Raw genomic sequence first — 23,161 nt, 5'->3', positions numbered from 1 at the left:
CAGTCAGGAGACACCAGCTTGCTGTCCAGAGAGCAGCATGTAATGGCACACAGGTAAAGCCATGGAACACATGACAACATATATATGAAAAGAAATGGACTGAATTTAAGAGTAAGAGATAGTCAGTAGTAAGCCTGAGCTAATGTCTATAGTTTAAAAATAATATTAGCCCATGTGTGTTTATTTGGGTCCGAGCAGCTGTGGGACTGGTAGGTGAGAGAGATTTGTCCTGGTCACAGGCCAGGCGGGATACAGAAAAAATTTTCAGCTACAGGTTTTAGCCTCAGTTTTTGGCATAAAGCTTACTTCAGACATTGCTCTTCATTGATTTTATTGAATTTAATCTCTACTGAGCAAGGCTTAAAGTTTTGTAAGCGCAATTCTACCTTTACAAGTAGGTACCAGAAGTAACTGCTATTTTTATAAGTAATTACCATTTATATAATTATATTAGGAAGACTGGTTACTCAAAAGATGGCTAGAATTGAATGGTGACATTCTGAAGTCTGACACTGCCATCATGCTTTTGACATTTTCTTAAGCACTGTGAAGAAGTGAGGAAAATGGGTGAGAAGTTACTAACACAGCTTTGTACTCTCAAATAGCATCACCATTAAGACCAAAGTCTTATAGGTTATTATCTTGCAACTTTATGATGGTTAAACCATGAAATATACATATTCTATGAATGCTGTTTAAATAATGTGTATAATAGGTTAATGATGTGGTTTTATTTTTTAGAGGAATTAATTACTCATATTTGAGTAGCCTAAATAGATGTCCTGTCCATTATTGTGTGTGTGCTGACTCCAACCTGACAGAGCTCCCCTGTTGTCTCATCCACCTGTTCTAAATTGACATCCAAATGCTCTTTCCCTGGGGCTTCCTTTTATAATATTGGCTATGAAGGAAAGTGATGCCTATTCTCAGATTTGACATTCTGATAATACCCTTGCTAAGATCTGGGGCCATTATAATGACCTTTCATCACTGATTGAGGTCATTTTATTTAAGCTTATGAGAGTTTTCTGTTACTATAGTCATTTTGTTTTTGTAATGTGACAAGATATTTGTTGAATTAAATATTAACACACATGCATGCATGTGTGTGTGTATATCATGGATTGAATCAAATTTTTTTCATATTTGAAACAAAATAGTATAGGACATTAAATTGATAACAAATTTATAGAGTCCTGTTTTTTTTCTGAAACTAGATATCTCTAAAAATATACAATAGTGAACAAATTATTTAAGAACCACAATATTTAAATAATTACCATGTAAATTTTAGTGAGTAGAGCACTCATCATTCTAATTTCATTCCCATCATATCTATAATTTGTGATCAATTTTGCATTTTTTCCAACTCAGATGAATGTAGTGTCCTTTTTGAAATAGAGAGGGAATTTGCATTTAAATTGTCAGTCTGAGGAACCAGAACTATTTCATATTCAACACAAGAAGTGAGTCCATCCATGCCATGCAATATCACACGTATTCCTTGATATGCACAGTAATCCATCCTGAATTTTCTCATGCTGTAGACACCAAAACCTCAGAGTGAACTGTTTAGAGATTCTGAATATTCTTCTGCATTCATAAAATAATTTCTAGCTCATTTATGATGACTAATGTAATATAAATGTTATATAAAATTTTTGTACTGTTATATTAGATGAACAATAAAAAGAATCTGTGGATTCTAATACCGAAAACACAGGTTTTCCAACAGTTGAGAACCACTCTAGTTTAATTCAAGAACTATGTATCTATAGCATATGGCATCTATGAACTGTGTTAGTTACAATCTGTTGAAGAACAAGGGATGAGTCAGAAAGCCAGAATTTTAATTGAAATGTAGAAAGGAAAGACAAAATTGAAATTAAAATGAGAACTCTGTTAGAAGTGAAATAGAGGCTTTTTGTCTTATACTGTGTCCAAATATTTTCTTTGTATTTCTGTCCTTTCTGGGAGACTTCTTTTTCTCTTTTTTGTTTATTTTTGAGTTTATAGTTTGATTACATTTCTTCCTTCCCTTTATTCTTTCACACCCTTCCATCAATCACTCCATAGTCTACTCCAAATTCATGACCTCTGTTTTCAATAATTGTTATTTCATGAATATATATATGTATATATATATATATATATATATATATATATATATATATATATATAATTTGTATATACGTATATATTCCAACAGGTAGCTTACATTTCTTTCTTTCTGTGTATAAGTTACCTCATGTGATATGATCTTTTCTAGTTTTATCTGTTTATCAATAAATTAATGATTTCATTTTTGTTTATATATGCATAATATTCCACAGCGTATTTTCATTATTCATTTCTTTACTGAAGAACATTTACGTTGCTTCATTTCATTGCAGTTATTGAATAGAGGAACAATGAACATGTCTGAGCAAGTGTTTGTGGAGTATCCTTTGAGTATATGCCAAAGGGTGGTATAGCTGGATCATATGGTATATTTACTTTTAGCTTTTTAAAGATTTCTCTACACTGATTTCCATCTTGCTTGAAATCTCACCAACAAGGAAGGAATGTTCCCCATTCCTCACATCATAGCTCGTGTTTGTTGAAGGTTATTTTGTAGATCTTTTCCACTCTGATAGGTGTGGTGATATGTTGTGTACCCTAATAAAATTTGCCAGAATAGGCCACTAGATTAAAGGCACACACCTTTAATCCTAGCACTCTGGAGGCAGAGATCCATCTGGATCTCTGTGAGTTCAAAGACACCCTGGATTACATGAGATTGATTCAGTCTAGGAGAGAAACAGAGCCAAGGTATGTTGATACACACCTTTAATTCCAGTACTTGGGAATCACATGCCTTTAATCCTAGCACTTGAGATCTCATGCCTTTGCTACCAGTATTTGGGAAGCACACATGCCTTTAATTCCAGCACTAGGAAGAAATTAATATGGCTTGGCAGAGAAAGATATACAAAGCTTGAGGAGACAGGAAGGAAAGCCCCTTTTGCCTGACCCTTTCTGCTGAGGGCTCAGAGACATGCAATCAGAGGATTCGTGGAATTGGCGAGGTGAGAAGTAGCTGTGGCTTGCCCTTTGTCTCACTGATCTTTCAGCATTTACCCCAGTATCTGGCCCTGGGTTTTTTATTATAAGACCATTCAGGATTCATGTTACAAACAGGGGTAAGATGAAATCTCAAAGATATTTTATTTTCATTTCCCTAATCACTAGGGGTGATGAACAATTTTTGAGATATTTCTTAGCTATTTTCCTTCTTTTGATGTTCAAGAATCATTTTTTTAATGGATCATTTGATTTTTAGACTCAGTGTCTTTTAGTCTTTATATATCCTGGATATCAATATCTGGCAAAGGCTCTCTCTCTCTCTCTCTCTCTCTCTCTCTCTCTCTCTCTCTCTCTCACTCTCTCTCTCTTTCTTCACTGGATTGTTTTTGTTTCTTTAGCTGTAGAAAACACTTTACAATGTTGGCGTTAATCCTTAGGCAAATAAATTCCTATTCAGGAAGGCCTTCCCTACATCCATATTATTTAAGGTATTGTCTATATTCTCTTCTAGACATTTCAGGGTTTCAGGTTTAGGTATCTGAAGCATTTGGAGTTATTTTTAGTGCAAGGGGAAGATCTAATTTCATTCTTCTTTATGTATTCCCAGTACCATTTATTAAAGATTATTTACTTCTGAATGTCTTTTTAGCATCTTTGTCAAGTATTAACTTGCTGAAATGAAGTTACTCATGTTTGGGACTTCAATTTTGTTGTCTATATTTCTGCTTTGTTCCAAAATCATATTGTTTTTATTACTATGAATATGTAACATGTATCGTAAGATCTGGAGTTGTAGTCTTTCCAGATTTGTACTTTATGCTTAGACTTTTTTGATCCGTGAGATATTTTGTATTTCCATATGAATTTTAGGATTTTTTTCTATTTACATGAAGAATGAGGTGGGCATTTTCACTGGGATTGCATTGAATATATAAGTAGACTTGGTAGAATGGTCTTTTTCACAATGTTAATTCTACCAACCCATAAGCATGGGATGTCTAGCTTCTAGTGTCTTTTTCTTTTCCTTGGAGATTTAAAGATTTCATTGCAGAAGTTCTTCACTTCATTGCTCAGGTTTATTCTTAGATATTTGATTTTCTTTGAGGCTATTGCGAATGGGAATGTGTCAAAAATTTTCCTTCTCTGTATGTTTGTTGGTGGTGTAAAGAAGAGCTATTGATTTGTGCAAATTAATTCTGTATCCTGCCACATTTCTAATTTTTTCTTGTTGTTTCTAGAAATGTTGGGTAGAAATTTTGTGATCTCTATTGAACAGTATTTTAAAATCTGCAAATAGCGAATTTTTGACTTCTCTTCATAGTTTCATACCTTTCCTTTTCTTCTGTTGCCTTATTAATACAAGTATTTCAAGCACCATATTGAAAAAGAGTGGGAATAGTGGACATCACTGTCTCATTACTGATCACAGTGGGATTGCTTCAGTCTTTTTCCATTTTAAATGACATTGACTGTGGGTTTCTTGTATATAGATATTATGTTGAGGTATATTCTCTCTAAGCTACATTCTCTAGAATTTCTATCATGAAGGCATGTTGGATTATGTCAAAGGCTTTTGAGTGTCTATTAAAATGATTGTGCATTTTTGTCTTTTTCTATTTATTTAGTTTATTACTATTATTGATTTGCATATGTTGAACCATCCCTACATGGTACTCTCTCTAATGCCTGTCTTTTTTCTGATTTTAAGTATTTTATCGAATATTTTTTATTAAATGTTTATATAGGACAATGGGCTACAGTTTCCTTTTTTGTTGTGTCTACCTAGTTTTAGAATTAGAATGATATTGGTATCATAGGAGGAGTTTTGAAGTACTCCTTCTGTTTGCATTTTTTCAATAGTTTAACAGTAACAGGCTGTAGATCGTTGAAAATCAGATCTAATTCTGTTGTGAATCCATCTGGTCCTGGATATTTTAGCTAGGAGGCAAAATATTATTACTATTTCAATCTCCTCATTTGTTATGGATCTGTGTAAGTTGTTGACTTCTTGGTTTAATTTTGGTGGCTTGTATGAATGTACAAAATCACTTAGTTATTTTAGCTTTTAAAACTTAATGGAGTTGAAGGTTTAGAACATTTCCTTAGAATATTCTAAAACCTTTGCTGTCTGTACAATTGCAGTGTGCCCCTGTTCCCTTCTGATGTTGTTAACTTGGGTTCTCACTTTCTTTACTTTGGTTATTTGGGTGAAGAGTACATAAAAGATTTTGACCTTCTCAAAGAACCAACTCTTAGATTTTTCTTTGGATTGTTTTCTTATTTTCTATTTCACTGGATTCTGATTTGATTTTTTAAATTTTTTCTATGAGGGAGACTTTTTGTCTTATTATTACCTATAAGAAGGGCTTCAGTTTTTCATATAAGAATATTTTTGTGACACCTAAAAGAAAATTGACATGGTAAATGTATTACTGTTCTTTGAGGTATAACACTTCTTATGAGATCAGATGATATATTCATTTGCTTTAGATCCATACACACACACACACACACACACACACATATATACATATGGGGGGGCTCTAAAAAACCTTGATAAGCTACAGGACTATGACAGATGAATATTTTTGTTCTAGAAATATTTAATATCTCAATTAGATGGAACTGAGATTTTAATGAACCACTTTATACTTAGATAAAATACTGAGTAGTACCTGAAATTTAGTTCTTATTTTTTCTCGTTCTTATTTCTAGTATTTGAAATTGTCAATAAACTAATTTTCTTTCAAATACTGCTTAAAGATGATTTCAAGTGTTTCATTTATTAGAGTCTACCTGTTCTATTCTATTTAAAGATTTGCTGAATTAACTCTTCTCTATAAGATAGCATTGTCCTGTAATATTATCTACTTCCACAAATATATACTATAATATAATGGAATAAGATTTAGGAAGTAATAAAGTGTTTTTCTTCCACAATTTCACATGATGACTAGTAGGTGAAATAGTTTCTAAATTAAAGAAAATATTTAAAATGTATAAAGCTGATAGATGGTATAAAGATATTATTTTGGACACAGAGAAAACAGGAATGTTAATAAAATTGTTCTTTCAACTCCTAAAGCGTGTTAAATCCAGACTCTTACTGTTATTCTTTGGAGGAAAGATTCATATTGGAAATAACTATATCACTTAAATGCCTTGTGATGTACACTCTAAAGAATAGGAAATATCCAGCAGTAAGATCATTTTAAAGCCATAAAAATCATTTGAATACAATTACTTAAGCAAGTGAGCATCTGTGCTTTTTTCTAAATGACTAAATGCTAGAAATTGAGGAGACAAGCCAAGATTTTTTTTCATAAAGGAAGCAAACATAAGCAGAAAATATAGCATAATATTAAGGACACACACCTGGCCTCTTCTTTTGATTACTTTTTTTCTACTTAGTTTGAATCTGCCTCTTTTATCTTTCCATTTTTTTCTCTTTATTTTCAAGTTTATTTTACAGTTAAATGAACTTTACTTTTATTTTCTTGATTATGATTGTATAAATTACCATATAAAGCCATAGATTTGGTAATGGCACTTCATTCATACTCAACTTGTTAGAATCTTTCCATGGCTTCTGGTTGTCCATCTCTCAACTCCATATAACATTTTCCCACTTACATTCCCTCTACTCTCAATATCTCCTTTCCGCATTGATGTTGTGTATGATCTATTACTTTTTACACTACTCTTGCTATGAAGCTCCTTTACCTTCTGATGATCTGTGGAAATGGGTGGACCACAAGCTCTACTCAGTAACACATATTAAACATTTATAAAAAATTAAAAAAATACTATATATACATATGATAGAACATGCAGTATCTTTCTTTTAAGTATTTATCTCACATAATGTAATATTTTCCAATTTTCCTTCATATTTGACAATTACAATTTCCTTTTAGTTAAACAAAATTCCATTTAAAATATGTGCCATTATCCATTCATATATTAACTGACATTTACTCTGATCCATTTCTTTGCTATTATGGTTAGGACAGCAATAAATGTAGATGTTTTAATATCCCTACAAAAATTTTGAAGACAGGCAATATCATACCAAGATGAATTCCAAGTGAAAGAACACATATTGTTATATATCCAGAGAAAAAGCAAGAAAACTATGGCTTTCATCATAGTGATGCCTGGGGACAAATGAGCCACAGCAGCATGAAGAGAAGCCATATGAATCCCATAATTAATCATCTCGGGTCTTGAAGCATTGTAAAAATCATTCATTTAAATAAATAAATAAATAAATAGATAGATACTTTTTAAGAAAGAAATTAGAACATGAGCTCAATATTATTATATGTGGTGATATATTGTATACCTTAAATGTGGTGATATATTGTGTACCCTAATAAACTTATCTGGGGATCAGAAGACAGAGCCAGCCACTAGATTAGGCATAGATGCCAGACAGTGGAGGCACACACAGTTAATCCTATTACTCTGGAGGCAGAGTTCCTCTGGATCTCTGTGGGTTCAAGGCCACACTGGGAACAGCGTCAGGCAGTGGTGGCAAATGCCTTTAACCCTAGCACTTGAGATCTCATGCCTTTGCTTGGAAAGCACACACGGCTTTCATTCCAGGAAATGACATGGCTGGGTGGAGAACAATATGTAAGTTGTGAGGAGACAGGAACTGAGCTGCAGTTCAACTGAGACCTTCAAGTGTGAGGACTCAGAGGCATTCAGTCTGAGGATTCGTGGAAACAGGATCAAGTGAGAAGGTGGCGAAGTGAGGTTGGCTGTGGCTTGTTCTGCTTCTCTGATCTTTCAGCTTTCACCCCAATATCTAGCTCTGTTTTTTTTTCATTAATAAGACTGTTTAGCAATTCATGTTATAATTATTATTATTGTTATTATTATTATTATCACAATCATTCAATATAATTTGGATTCTATGGTAACCTTATAACCTTTGTCTTTGTGTTTCTAGTAATTTAATATATGTTATCAATTGAAATTCAATCCGCAGATGAGTTTAGAAATTCTGTGGCTAGCCACATCACTTATGAATGAACAGTTGAAAATAAAATTCACAATCCCTTTCCCCACAGTAGTAATAAGAAGTTCAAGAAGGTGGAAAGTAAATTAAACCCAGAGCAAGTTCTTCCTGAAGGCATGTTCCTATGCCAATGTCTAAGCATTTGTAACGCAGTTACATTATGGTTTTACTTTGAATACATTGTGTTAGTGGAGAGGACTATTCATCCTCTCAGACTCTTAACTCAGCACCCTTATTGAGATCACAGGATAGCTTTAGACTTTCGAATCCGCCACTTTTGTGTTTCCCAGGTATCTTTTGTAAGGAAAGAACCACATATAATCCCACACAATGTCACTGATATTAGCATAACCCTTGTTCCAAGTTTATTTACCAGTTGGCATAAAGTTCTTTTATATTCACCGGGATATGATCCTGATATGAACTCAAGATATAGTATGAATAATTTTAAACTTTTCTATTGAGTTAGAAAAAGATAAAAGAAATTTAGCTTAGGTATTTCTTAGCTGGAAAAAAAAAGTTCTGTTAAGTGTATAATTATATTCATTATTTCATCACTAATGCCCTCCAAGTTTTAAGTTCAAAATAATTTACACCTGGACCAAATATTTTGAAATAAGCTACCCTATTACTTGGTAAGATCAGCCCTTGTATAAAACTTATTTCCCATACATATGCCTTCAAGGTCATTCTATTAAGAAATCTCACTATATTTGGTTCTCAACTAGAATAACATGCATTGTTTCATGTTAATTTCTTTGGAAGCAAATGTTTTAATTTCCACTTTCATTGATTTTTCAGAATTTAACAGTAATTACCCACTTCTTGAAATCTAAAGTGAAAATTGTGTTATTTAAATGTATCTGGAGTCAGTGAGATATGGCGTAATGAGTAAGTGTGCCACTGTGTCCGCAGTTCTGAGTTTCACTGTCCAAATCCACATGGTGGAAAGAGAGGACCAACTTTCACAAAATGTTATCTGACCTCCATGTATTTACACACATAGACACACCCACACCCACACCCACACACCATGTACAAATATACATTTATATACATATATATTATTTATATATTCAAAATTATGTGTATATATAACAAAACATTAATTAATTATCTACTCTCTCCTGAGGAGTTCAATTTCTGGAAAATTGAGGTAAGAAGGAAAGAAAAATGTGAGTCTGTGTAGAACAAAATTAATTGTTGTACATTATTGGGCAGTCCACAGACTGTCAACCAGAAGGAATATGTGACTGATGACTGTCCACATGGAATATCTTAAAAATTAAAAAATAAACAGATAAAAATGAAAGAAAATGAAGGGATTTATGTACATGGTACTTGCTATCTCCTATCTCACGCTAGTCAAATATTATGTCAAGATACACAAATTCCAACCAATTACTTCCCTTGACTCAGAAGTGGAGACAATATTCAAGGCCGTGAGCAATGAGAAGACAAAATTTAAAAGAAGAAAATATGTACCTGAGATGAGGATATAATATAACACCAGGTTCCTATTTCAGGTAAGGGTTGCCCTGTGCCTTCCTTCGTTTTCTTTCTTATGTGGGATATATTTGAGGTAAAAACATTAAAATAATAACAAAACTAATAAAATTACTTTGATCATATTAATTCATAGCTCAGATGATCACATGAGACATTTAAAGAAATCACTCAAACAGTTACCTTATCCCAGAGTATACACATCACAATGAACTTTTACATAATTAGAATAGACATTCTAAAGCTATGGAGGGTCACCTTGTGCTTGACACCTGTATATGTGCTATAAACATTTTATCCTGAATATCCATAGATCAAATTTAATTTATTCTACAGTCATGCTACCATTGAGCTGCTACTGTGCATTGGATTTTGGAAGGAAAACAAAAATGAATGAGTCATAGGCCCTTCTTTTGGTTGCATATGGTCATCCAAGATGTACTGTTCAAGGACTTGGACACAATTTACCTAAATCCATACTGGCTGTTCATAAAGAAGAGCCAATAGAGGTAGGCTTCTGAATATGCTAGAATGTGTTTTTTCCATGTGTGTGTTCTTCAATTTTATTTTCAATTTTGAAATACTTCTAAGAAGAATATTCGGGCGGATTTAGTATGTTAACAGTTTTTTACTTATATTTTAGACACAGATTTTAGAAACAAAATATTTTAATAAATATTTAATTATTTTGTGTATGTGTGTATACATTGTGTTTGTGTATGAGGGCACACATGGTCACAGGACAATGTAGTGTTTTTGTCCTTACCAATTACCTTGTTTGAGATAGAATATATCTGTTTTCCTTTACACTATATAATATGAACTAGTTGGCTCATAAGCTTCTCAGGGAAGGACTCTGTTTCTACATCCCATCCCAATAGAAGAAAGCTAGGATTACAGTTCTGTCACTCTTCATTCAGATTTTTATTGGTTTTGGGGATTTGAAATCAGGTAGAAAGGTTTTTGCATCAAGTTGTTTTAGACAATAAACTGTTTTATGACCTACTTAGATACAAATATTAAATGATGTTGGCTTGCTGTATATTAAATTTATTATGTATAGGTATGTTTCTTCTATTCCTGTTCTCTCAAGACCTTTATCATGAGTAATTCAAAGCCATTCCACTAAAACCAGGAACAAGACAAGGCTGTCTGCTCTCCCCATATTTATTGAATACAGTACTTAAAGTTCTAGCTGGAGCATTAAGACAACAAAAGGAGATCAAGGGAATACATATTGGAAAAGAAGAAGTCAAACTTTCACTATTTTCAGATGATATGATAGTATACATTTGAGACCCCAAAAGTTCTACCAGGGAACTCCTACAGGTGATAAACACTATCAGTAATGTGGCAGGATACAAGATTAACTAAAAAATCAGTAGCCCTCCTATATACAAATGATAAAAGGACTGAGAAAGAAATAAGAGAAGCATCACCCTTCTCAATAGCAACAAATAATATAAAATACCTTGGGGTAACTCTAACTAAGCAAATGAAAGATCTGTCTGACAAGAACTTTAAGTCCCTGAAGAAAGAAATTAAGAAGATACCAGAAAATGGAAAGATCTCACATGTTCATGGATAGGAAGGATTAACATAGTGAAAATGCTAATCTTACCAAAAGCAATCTACCGATTCAATGCAATCCCCATCAAAATCCCAACACAGTTCTTCACAGACCTGGAAAGAACAATACTCAACTTCATTTGGAAAAACAAAACAAAACAAAACAGAATAGCTAAAACAATCCTGTACAACAAAGCCACCTCTGGAGGCATCGTCATCCCTGACATCAAGCTCTAAGGTAGAGCTATAGTAATAAAAACAACTTAGTATTGGCATAAAAACAGACATGTGAAACACAGAAAGCGAACTGAAGACCCTCACATCAACCCACACACCTATGAACACCTGATTTTGACAAAGAAGTCAAAACCATACAATGGAAAAAAGAAAGCATCTTCAACAAATGGTGCTGGTATAACTGGACATCAATATGTAAAAGATTGCAAATAAATCCATATCACCATGAACAAAACTCAAGTCCAAGTGGATCAAAGACCTCAATATAAAACCAGTTACACTGAATCTGATAGAAGAGAAAGTAGGAAGTAGTCTTGAACTCATTGGCATAGGGGACCTCTTCCTAAATATAACACCAATAGTACAGACACCAAGAGCTACAATTAATAAATGGGACCTCCTGAAACTGAGAAGCTTTTGTAGAGCAAAGGACACAGTAAATAAGAAAGCGACAGTCTACAGAATGGGAAGAGATTTTCACCAACCCCACATTTGACAGAGGGCTAATTTCCAAAATATATCAAGAAATCAAGAAAATTGACATCAAAATAATAAACAATCCAATTAAAAAGGGCGTTATAGAGCTAAACAGAGAATTCTCAAAGGAAGAAGTTCAAAAGGCCGAAAGACATTTAAGAAATTGATCAGTACCCTTAGTCATCAGAGAGATGCAAATTAAAATGACTCTGAGATACCATCTTACACTGGTCAGAATGACTAAGATCAAAAGCACTGCAGACAGCTTATGTTGGAGAGGATGTGGAGTAAGGGGAACACTCCTCCACTATTGGTGGGAGTACAAACTTGTATAGCCACTTCAGAAATCAGTGTGTTGGTTTCTCTGAAAATTGGGAATCAATCTTCCTCAAGACCCAGCTATACCACTCTTGGGCATATACCCAAGGAATGCTCAATCATACCACAGGGACACATGGTCAATTATGTTCATAGCAGCATTATTTGTAATAGCCAGAATATGGAAACAACCTAGATGCCCCTGAACTGAAGAATGGATTAAGAAAATGTGGTCCATATACACAATGGAGAACTACTCAGCAGAGAAAAACAATGACATCATGAAATATGCAGGCAAATGGATGGAACAACGTGAGTCAGGTAACCCGGATTCGGAAGGACAAACATGGTATGTACCTACTCATAAGTGTATGGTGATATTTTATTTGCATTAAAATGTTATTTGTATGTTAATAAATAAAGTTGCCTGGGGGTCAGAGCTATTAGCAAGCCATAGGAAACCAGGGCAGTGGTGGTGTATGCTTGTAATCCCAGCACTTGGTAGGCAGAGCTGGGTAAGTCTCTGTGTGTTCAGGGATACAGTCATTATTGGATACACATGCCTTTAATCTCAATACCAATCATGGAAAACCTGGAGGCCTATACAGACAGGCCGTGAGGAGGCGGTCATGTGGTTAAGTTTACAACCAATGAGAAGGCAGGACAGGAACTCTATATAAAGACTTTAACACAGGGTTAGCTCTGGTTCGGAGAGGTAGGACCACTGCAGGAGGAAGGGTAAGGTTTTAGCTCTTAGCTCTGACCTCTTGGCTTTCTTCTTTGCATTGGTTCTGTGTTTCTTATTTAATAAGAAGGTTGGTTACATCTACAAAAGTGGATACTGGAAGTAAAGCAAAGGATAACCAGACAACAACCCACAACTCCAGAGAAGCTAACAAACAAGAAAGACCCAAAGAGGGATGCATTGAATGCTCTGGGAAAGGAAAATAGATGAGATCTCCATGAGTGAACTGGGGGAGAGGAGTGGGCAATGGAGGGTAGGGGATGGGGGATGAGAACAAAAGGGAATGGGATGTTCGAGCTGGAACAGGGATGGAGTAGGAAAGCATTGAGAGAGATACCATGATGGAGGGAGATAACATGGGGATTGAGAGAAACTCAGTGTTCTGAGGAGGAGGATCCCAGCTTGGACTACTAGAAATATTGGAGAGGGTGCCTGAACTGAACTGGCTTGCCCCATGATCAGATTGGTGAATACCCTAACTGTCACCACAGGGATTTTCCCCAATGAGTGATGGAGGTAGATGCAGAGATCCACAGCCAAACACCAAGCAGAACTCCTGGAGTCCAGTCGGAAAGAGAGAGGAGGGATTCTATGAGTAAGTGCATCAGGATCATGATGGGGAAACCTGCAGAGATGATCAAACCAAACTAGTGGGAACTCATGAAAGTTGGATCAATGACTGTGTAGCCTATATGGGACAGGACTAGATCCTCTGCATGGCAAGATAGTTGTACAGCTAGATTTGCTTGCGGGGGGGGGGGGGGGTGTGCTGGTGGTAGGATCAGAATCCATCCCCAGTGCATGAGGTGGTGTGGTGATAGTGTGTTCCCCAAAATACTGTGCACCTTAATAAACTTATCTGGGGTCAGAGAACAGAACATCCACTAGATATAGGGACCAGAAAATGGTGGCACACACACCTTTAATTCTATCACTTGGGAGGCAGAGATCCATTTGGATCTCTGTGAGTTTAAAGTCACACTGGAAACAGCCAGGCATGGTGACTCATGCCTTTAATCCCAGGAAGTGAGCCTTTAATCCCAGAAAGCAGAAAGGTATATATGGCATGAGGACCAGGAACTAGAGCTAGTTAAGCTTTTAGGCTTTTAGCAGCAGTTCAGCTGAGATTCATTCCAGATGAGGACTTCCAGTCTGAGGAAACAGGATCAGCTGACAAACTGGTGAGGTGAGGTGGCTGTGACTTTTTCTGCTTCTTTGATCCTCCAGCATTCACCCCAATACCTGGCTCCAGGTTTGTTTTATTAACAAGACCTTCTAACAACTTATGCTACAAGGGGACGTTTTGGAGCCCACTACCTATGATGGGACACCTCACACAGCCTTGAAACAGGGAATGGGCTTGGACTTGCCTCTACTGGATGTGTCTCCCAATGGAGGCCTTGCCTCTTGTGTGGGGGAAAGTGGCCAGTGGGTTGGGGGGGGAGACTGGGGAGGTGGGAGGAGGGAATAGGGGGGATCTTTGATTGATGTGTAAAAAGAATAAAAGAAAATTTAATAAAAAAATATTAAATGATGAACAGACTCCTCAAGAGTTCAGAGGTTGTTTTATTCAAGATTTGCATTATAAACAGAAGTTTTTAACGAATCTTCCTTCCTTACTGCTAAGGTGTTTCTGCGAGCTTTAGTGACTGGACAGGGAGATGGGAGATCACAGTACAAGGTCAAAAGTCTTCTGAGACTCTTGGGGTAGACATTTTTGTTAGCAATTGGAAGGACAGTTCAAAGTTTGCAAGTGCACTGTTGGTGACTTTGATGTTAAATATGACTTTTTAAATGAAGTGCTGGATTATCAGTTGATTGTACAGAATTCATATAACTTTAGCACAGTAAATTGACTACTTTTTTATTTTTGCTATTACAAATGACCTTACATTACTGGCTTATTATTTTATAATTTTAGAGAACATAGTCCAATAGCAGCCGTAGAATGATAAAGCTATAATGTTGGCAGGCTTTAGGGTTGAATCTGTTCCCACATCTTGTCCTGGATGAGCGCTGCCCAGGGTCATAGCTGTACCCTTATGCTATGGTCATCTTTATCTATGCCCTTATTATTCCATGGCCTACCCTCTACTTTTTTCTCATTATTTTCTTGTATAAAAAATTTCCACAAAGGCATTGGGCTGGCACAGATAGTATATGGCAATAGCTCTTTCTCAAATTCCACAATATCCAAACAACTTATTTACAACTTCTAAAAGTTATTGGGGTCATTATTTCTAGAAATTATTGAGGTCATTATCCTCTCCAAATCCAGAAGAAAGAATTTTGAATAAAATACAATCTTTCCATTATTTTAATTTTTCTGGGCTGTTATGTTCTTCACATTATGAATCAATAGTATTAAGAAGAAAAATTGGGGACATTATGTACAGTTTAGACCTTCTGTACCTTGATCAATCTAGAAACAGTGAAGTCATTGAAGGGGCACATGAATTGTGAGAACTTTGGAATCTAATTAAAAAATAAAATAAGACTTTCTGTATAGGCCTAGCATTTTATATATGTATACATTTATATTTAAATAACATTTTTTCATTATTTTAAATCCGACTGCAGTTTTCCCTCCCTCACTTTCTCTAGTCTGCCCCACCCCAAAATCCATTCAGAAAGGGGCAGGTCTCCCAGGGGCTTCAGCAAAGCATGATACATCAAGTTGAGGCAGGACCAAGCTCCTCCCCTATCGACAGTATGGTTAATACAATCATCAGTTATTAACTGAAAGAAAAAGCTTAAAAAAATAAAGGGATAGGTGAACCAATGTATTCAAATTCTCATTTTATTTTGAGATACTCAGACTAAGTGAGAAACTCAGTCTCAACAAGATGTATTGCACATAATGAATGACAACTGATGTTGACCAAAGTCCTCTTTATGTAACTGGATAACACACACATACACACACACACACACACACACACACACACACACACACACATACATATATATATATATATATATATATATATATATATATATATAAAGAGAGAGAGAGGGAGAGAGAGAGAGAGAGAGAGAGAGAGAGAGAGAGAGAGAGAGAGAGAGAGAGAAACAGACAGACAGACAGAGGGAGATGGAGAGAGAAAGGAATAGATAGAGAGAAGTGAAAGAGGGAGAGGGAGAGAGAAAAAGAGCAAGAGGAGAGATAATCTTGGTCTCCTAAAATTATGCAGTCATAATAGGCAAATGATGTAACAAAGTCCTCCTACCTTTACTGAGGAGCAGTTTTGCATTCATAGCTTTTATGAGGAGCAGTTTTGCATTCATAGCTTTTATGAGAAAAGCCGTTTTTCTTTAAAATTGTGGCCACTGGTAGGTTGTGCTCCAGGAAAAGGCTACATATTCAAGAGTATGTGGCCAACATAAATTATATTTATGTGTTTAAAAGAAATGAGGACAGAAAGTTGGGTAGGTATGGATTGGTTAGTGGATCTAAGAGGAATTGGGGGGGGGGGGGGAGAGCTGAAATGATAAAATGCTGGGGGATATCTCTCTGTATGCTGTGAATGTGTTGCTCTGATTGGTTGATAAATAAAATGCTGATTGGCCTGTAGCCAAGCACGAAGCATAGGGGGGTGAGCAGATGAGGAGAATTCTGGGAAGAGGAAGGGCTGAATCAGGAGGCACCAACTAGACACAGAAGAAATATAATGACAAGGCAGAACTGAGAAAAGGTACCAAGCCAAGTGGCTAAAAATAAGACTGATATATATATATATATATATATATATATATATATATATATATATATATATATATATATATATATATATACATATATATGTGTAGAGTTATATATAATATATATAGAGAGAGTTATATATAACATATATATGTGTGTTATATATATGCATTTATATATATATAACAAGAAATAATTTTTAATTAAAAAAGAACTACCTGTTCTTTTATTATACAGTATTATTTTATTCTTAATCATAGCAGGTTTTCTCTGAAAGCCAAACTAAAGAACTCCCTTGCTTAATATGGGACACGGACTGTGTAGACAACACTGAAGCATCAAGCAGGAAGAAGTTCACTCTTTTGGGCATTTTTTGAGTAGTGTATTGAAGGACAGTTGTTGCTAGAGTTTTCCTGCCTGGCCCACAGTCAGGACAAATCTCTGTCACCCGCCAGTCCCACAGCCACTCAGACCCGACCAAGTAAACACAGAGACTTATACTGGTTACAAACTGTATGACCGTGGCAGGCTTCTTGCCAACTGCTCCAACAGCTCAAATCAATCCATTTCCATTAATCTACACCCTGCCACATGGCTCATGGCTCACCGGCATCCTCACATTCTGTTCCTCATCGTGGCGGCTGGCAGCATCTCTCTGACTCAGCCTTCCACTTCCCAGCTTTATTCTCCTCCTTGTCCCGCCTACACTTCCTGCCTAGCCAATGGCCAATCAGTGTTTTAATTATTGACTAATCAGCAACACATTTGACATACAGAACATCCCACAGCACTTCCCTTTTTTTTTTTCAAAAAGGAAGGAAGGTTTTAACCTTAACAAATTAAAATTACATATAATTTGGGAATTTGGGCGTAGCTTCTCTTACTACTTCCTGCTGGAGGGGGGCGCTGCAGCTTATGGGGATACAAAGAAAATTTTTGGATTATGGAATAGTCCATGAGGGTGTATCGTCTGAGCCAGTTGCCTTCAAACCATTCTGGAGGTTGGATCATCTGGGCCATGGTGTCATCGGAGACCTTTCAGGGGGTCTTGGCTGGTCAAACCTGATGTATCTTAATCTGGAACAAATCCATAGCCTCTGGCTTTCTGTGGAAACAAAAGCAGAGTCTCCTTTCCAAAGTAACATATCCTTATATCCAAATTTTGAAGTCAAGGTACCTTTAAAATATACATTTTGGCATAACTCAACAGCTTTTACAATCAAATGTTTTTCTGCAGTTAAAAGTCCCAAAGACAACACAATGCAGATTCTCTGTGTAATATCCATTTTTACGTGGCTTATTTTTTATACTACCTTTACTGTCTCTTTAAAGACTTTATTTTTTAAAACTATGTATTTGTTTCTATAACTCCATATATCATCTTTTTTGTCTCTTTCAAGCCTACGTATCTTTTACACACATTGTAAACTATTACATCTGAATCTGTCTTATTGTGAATCTATTGCCTTAAACTGCAGCAGCTGTGGCTGCTGGCTCCACCCACCTCAGCTTCCCAACGTGGCGTTTTCCACCAGCTCTGGGAGCTATCGTGGGTCTCTATGCTTTTATCCAAGCAGCGTATAGCCCAGAAACCTCTCTGTTCTGTACCTGCAAAGGCCAAATCCACCACGCAGCCCAATGTGCCACCTGCAGAGGACCCACTCCCGCCATACTGCAGGTCGAGCGCACACGCCAGGAACCCACCAGCAGCTCAAACTGGCAGCTGCCGCTCATTTGAGAGAGACGATTAGGAAGCTGTTCCCAGCTCCGTCCCAGAATCTTTTCTCAGGTTTTAGGTGGAAACTCCTGCCACCACGTTGGACACCATTTGTTGCTAGAGTTTTCCTGCCTGGCCCACAGTCAGGACAAATCTCTGTCACCCGCCAGTCCCACAGCCACTCAGACCCGACCAAGTAAACACAGAGACTTATACTGGTTACAAACTGTATGGCCGTGGCAGGCTTCTTGCCAACTGCTCCTACAGCTCAAATCAATCCATTTCCATTAATCTACACCCTGCCACATGGCTCGTGGCTCACTGGCATCCTCACATTCTGTTCCTCATCGTGGCGGCTGGCAGCATCTCTCTGACTCAGCCTTCCACTTCCCAGCTTTATTCTCCTCCTTGTCCCGCCTACACTTCCTGCCTAGCCAATGGCCAATCAGTGTTTTAATTATTGACTAATCAGCAACACATTTGACATACAGAACATCCCACAGCGGACAGTCTCTGAAAAATTAATGAATAACTAAAAGGCACTGGGCTGATAATATCTATTACATACAACTTGTTGAAATTATTGGATATTTTCATCAACGATGATATTCAAATTAAAATCAGTTAAATACTCTATGTATTTATGGTAGAGCAAGAACATATTGGAATCAAAGAGCTACTAACTCCGAAGGTTGTTCACATGGGAGGAAGGATATGTAAGAAGAAAACAGTTAAAATATCATTTAATGAATGTAGGTACCAATGAATTCTTAAAAGCTTTTAAGATAATGGCAATAATTCAGAAAACCACTCAGTATTTTAACATGTATCATTTTCTTGTGATATTTTATATTATAATACAATTCATGTAGTAGAATTTTTAGCAAGCTTCAGTGTGTAGGTATGTCAGAATAATTCATCTCAGATTAGAATGACAAAATGTATTTGATGTTACTACTGGTATTATAATTAAGGGACATGTTCAAATATACATATTGAGACACATTATTTACATATATGACATTTTAACCATTTTGAGACTTATAATCTCTAAAACAATTAACCTGTTACATAATCTCTTAAATACTAAAATTGTAGATTTATTTAAACTTACAACTTTTACTTTAATTAAGTAAACCAAATCCATAGTTTATTTGGCTCAAGAAGCTAACATTTCAATGGGGCAAATGTTTCAGTTCTATTGACATTCTTTTGTGTATCCTCAATGCTGCTAAAGGTTTTTATTAAACTTTTGTCATAGGATAATTTCTGAAATTCATTCATTTTTTTTTTTTGAAAGAAAAATAAGTGATTAGAAGCCTGGTATAAATAAGCGTTGGTTATATAAACACTCTAAAACAAAATTTTTTAAAGAAAACATTATTGAGATGAAAGAAAGCCCTTTGTAGAGGTCCACAACTTCCTTATGTTAAGGAAAATATGAAATACCGTTAATAAAAACAATGATGACACAGAACGTTAAAAATCATGACAGAATTGGCAATGACGGAACCCGAGTTATAAGATCGTCTCAAGCCCTTTATTTCATGAATGATTAGAAGGAAAGTGGCACAGGAGGAAAATGAATGGTTTATCAAAGAATGCATAATGAGGCCAGAGGAAGAAGTGGGAAAATGTTAAGCAAAATACCTGAGACAGTGCATACACTGTAAGTGGAGGCCACATGCTCAGATTTATACTGAATAACCGCTGCCAAGGCTCTTGGTTTAGCACTCAAGGCTGAGTATTTTTTCCAGCACCCTCCCATTCTGCTCAGAAGTGTGGGTCTGAGCTGGGAGCTGTGCTTACTGAGCCAAGCAAGCAAGGAGAAAGTCATCAATTACTCCCCACTCAACTTACAGAGCTAGCGCCTGCCCTCCTCAATGTATGTGTAACTCCCTGAGACTTGAATGAAAGTTAGGTGCGTGTAATTGAGGGCAGAAGCTGACCTCAAGAGGTTGAGTGTGAAATGATTGATCGGTTTGAACTCCAGTAGTTCTTCCTGAACTAATGGACTTCAGCATAGCCCAAACTGGACCCTGGAGATTTGTTTCCTTATTTCCTGCATTTCGACCTCTCAGTGTGGCATACCCACAAAATCCATTCTTTTTTGTTTGCAATCTTTTAATTTACTAGTTGGCCAAATCATACAATTGGTTGAATGTTCACAACAGTTTCATCTGATTTTAATTCTTCAATGTTGTAAACATTCTTAATAATTCACAGTGTAATATGTCATCCAAACTATAGTTTCCATTAAGCACAATTGCACTGATATGATAAAATTACTCCTCTGTGATGAAAACTATAATCTTGGTTGAATATCAAATAAAACCATAGAAACAGCATAGCTGGCTGTTTGAAGGATGTGTTAATGGTTAGATACAGGAAAAGTTAGTATGTATTACCTCAAAGCATTTTTCTTATCATTTAATCTTTAAGGTTAAATCATTTAACTAAAATTAGATTCTGCTTTTCACATAGAAGTTTAATAAAAGCATAATTTATGCTAGGCATGGTGGCACATACCTTTAATCCCAGCATTTGGAGGTAGAGGCAGGTAGAATTTTGAGTTTGAGGTTAGCCTGTTCCACATAGTGAGTTCCAGGACAGCCAAAATTTTGTAGAGCGACATTGTCTCAAAACAAACAAAAACGTAATTTGTTAGTATATCTGATAATTTTGTTAAGATCTTTAATTCTCAGCACTCGGGAGGCAGAGCCAGGTGGATCTCTGTGAGTTCGAGGCCAGCCTGGGCTACTAAGTGAGTTCCAGGAAAGGCGCAAAGCTACACAGAGAAACCCTGTCTCAAAAAACAAAAAACAGACAAACAAACAAAGAAACAAAAAAGATCTTTAATTCTCACAGTCTATAACTTAGAAAATGTGACCTAGTCATATGTTCATATTCACCTCTGGCTATGCAGGAGATATTCCAGTAATTCCAACTGGTATGTATGCACTCCCAGGATTTGTTCTGTTTATATAGTGAGGAATGAGTAATATGTTGTTTTTGATCCTTTATTTTAGCATATATTTTGTTAATTTAAAATTTTATTGTATCCATATCAACATTTGAAGACAAAAGGAATTCTGTGACATTATTTCTAATGTCATTTGTTACATAAAGACAGGGAATGAATTGATCTTTTTTTTTTCTCTAACTAATAGTCGTCCTTTCACACAGATTCATTTATATCAGCTAAAACAAGCTTCTAGAAGCAGGGTCAGTGATATGCCAGAGCGTTTTAATGAATGAAGCCCCAAATCATGTTAGAGAGTTCAACATCTCAAAAGCAAAATAAATTGTTGCACAATCTTTGAATTATAATATGACTGCATAACAGGTGTTTTCTCTGTGATTTATGCATAATAAATGAGGAGAGGTAATTTGAGGCCCATTGCCACGTAAGTACTATCCTGTCATCTTTCAAAGTTTAGAGTATTAATAATTTTAGCTGAGGTCTAATATTTTCTCTGTCTTCAATATTTTTCCAGAATTAAAATCTTCCAGTAGTATCCAAAGATACATTATAATAACATATTTATTTTAATTCTCTTTCTGCTTTATGCCTTGTGAGAAGCTATATCCTTATTGTCTTCCTGAGACTGGGCATTCCTCCAGGCATCTCTTGATTTCTCCTTACAGAGCTTTGTGTGGGCTCAGTTTCCATAGACACCACGAGTACTTACAATATCCCTAGCAACTGTTCTCAGATTTTTTTTTCTTTTAGCAAGACAATGTCACCACTTACAAATGGAACTGAGTTCCATTGTTTCAGGAGATGTCTAACAGGTGCTTCTTCCTTTTAACTTCATTATTGAGAAATTCAAGAGATATATTTGAGAAATTCAAATTGAGTCAAATTGATGTACTTTACCACAACATACATCCTTTTATTCTGAGATGGCACTTCCAATTTGTAGTGTTTAGCACACCATGGACTGCTTTTGAGCTAAGCAAATATTAATAAATGCCACTTCTCTATTCCTTTGTAAGGTGCTAAGAGTACATCAGCTTTCAACCACAGCAAAAACTGAGAAAAATGGTACAATTCAAGGGCAATGCACATTGAACAGAAAAAAAAAATCAGAGTATAGCAACCATGAGATAATTCAATTTCTCTCCATCCACTATACTCTTACAAGTACTTTTTTGACATCTACTTTTGATAAACAAAGAGTTATACTTAGTGATATTGTACATCTAAGAAAAATCTTATTTTTTTTTATTTTTAGAAGTTTTATCATCTATCTAGACATAGACACATTTTACAACTAATAGGCTACTAAAATTACAAACAAAATTCTGTATATGTTACTCAGAGAGGACTCCTTTAATTCAGAGTAATGGTAATTTGAGTGATTAACTAAGAATCTAGTATTGGAAAAATATAGCTTAATGGGTAAGGTAATGTTTAAATTTGTATAGATATACCATGTCAGTTAGCTAGTAGCAGCTGGTTAGCTGGTTTTGACTAGGTCTTGATTTGTTGCCTTCATTGTGCAGGCACTCTCTGTTTACCTTAGACTTGTTCCAGATTCTAACTTCAGATAATCCCCTTCACCCTCCCACCTGTTGGCATTACAGGTGTGTGCTAGCACATTCATCAAGCTAAGATTGGCCCTGTTAATTGAAAGAAAGGCTTGTGATAAAATAAGGAATGTGAACAAAGGCACAACAGCAGAAGATGATGTTAAAAACAGAATGGGGACAGAGGTGACAAATGGGGTAGCTTTTTTTAAGAAGTAGAAATCTTGGTGAAGGGAAGACATCACATCTGTAATTACATCATGG

The sequence above is a fragment of the Peromyscus californicus genome, unplaced genomic scaffold (genome assembly GCF_007827085.1).
Source record: "Peromyscus californicus insignis strain IS unplaced genomic scaffold, ASM782708v3 Scaffold_13__1_contigs__length_99412109, whole genome shotgun sequence".
Lineage (NCBI taxonomy): Eukaryota > Metazoa > Chordata > Mammalia > Rodentia > Cricetidae > Peromyscus > Peromyscus californicus.
The sequence above is the reverse complement of the archived record's forward strand: the minus strand, read 5'-3'. Positions refer to the sequence as shown.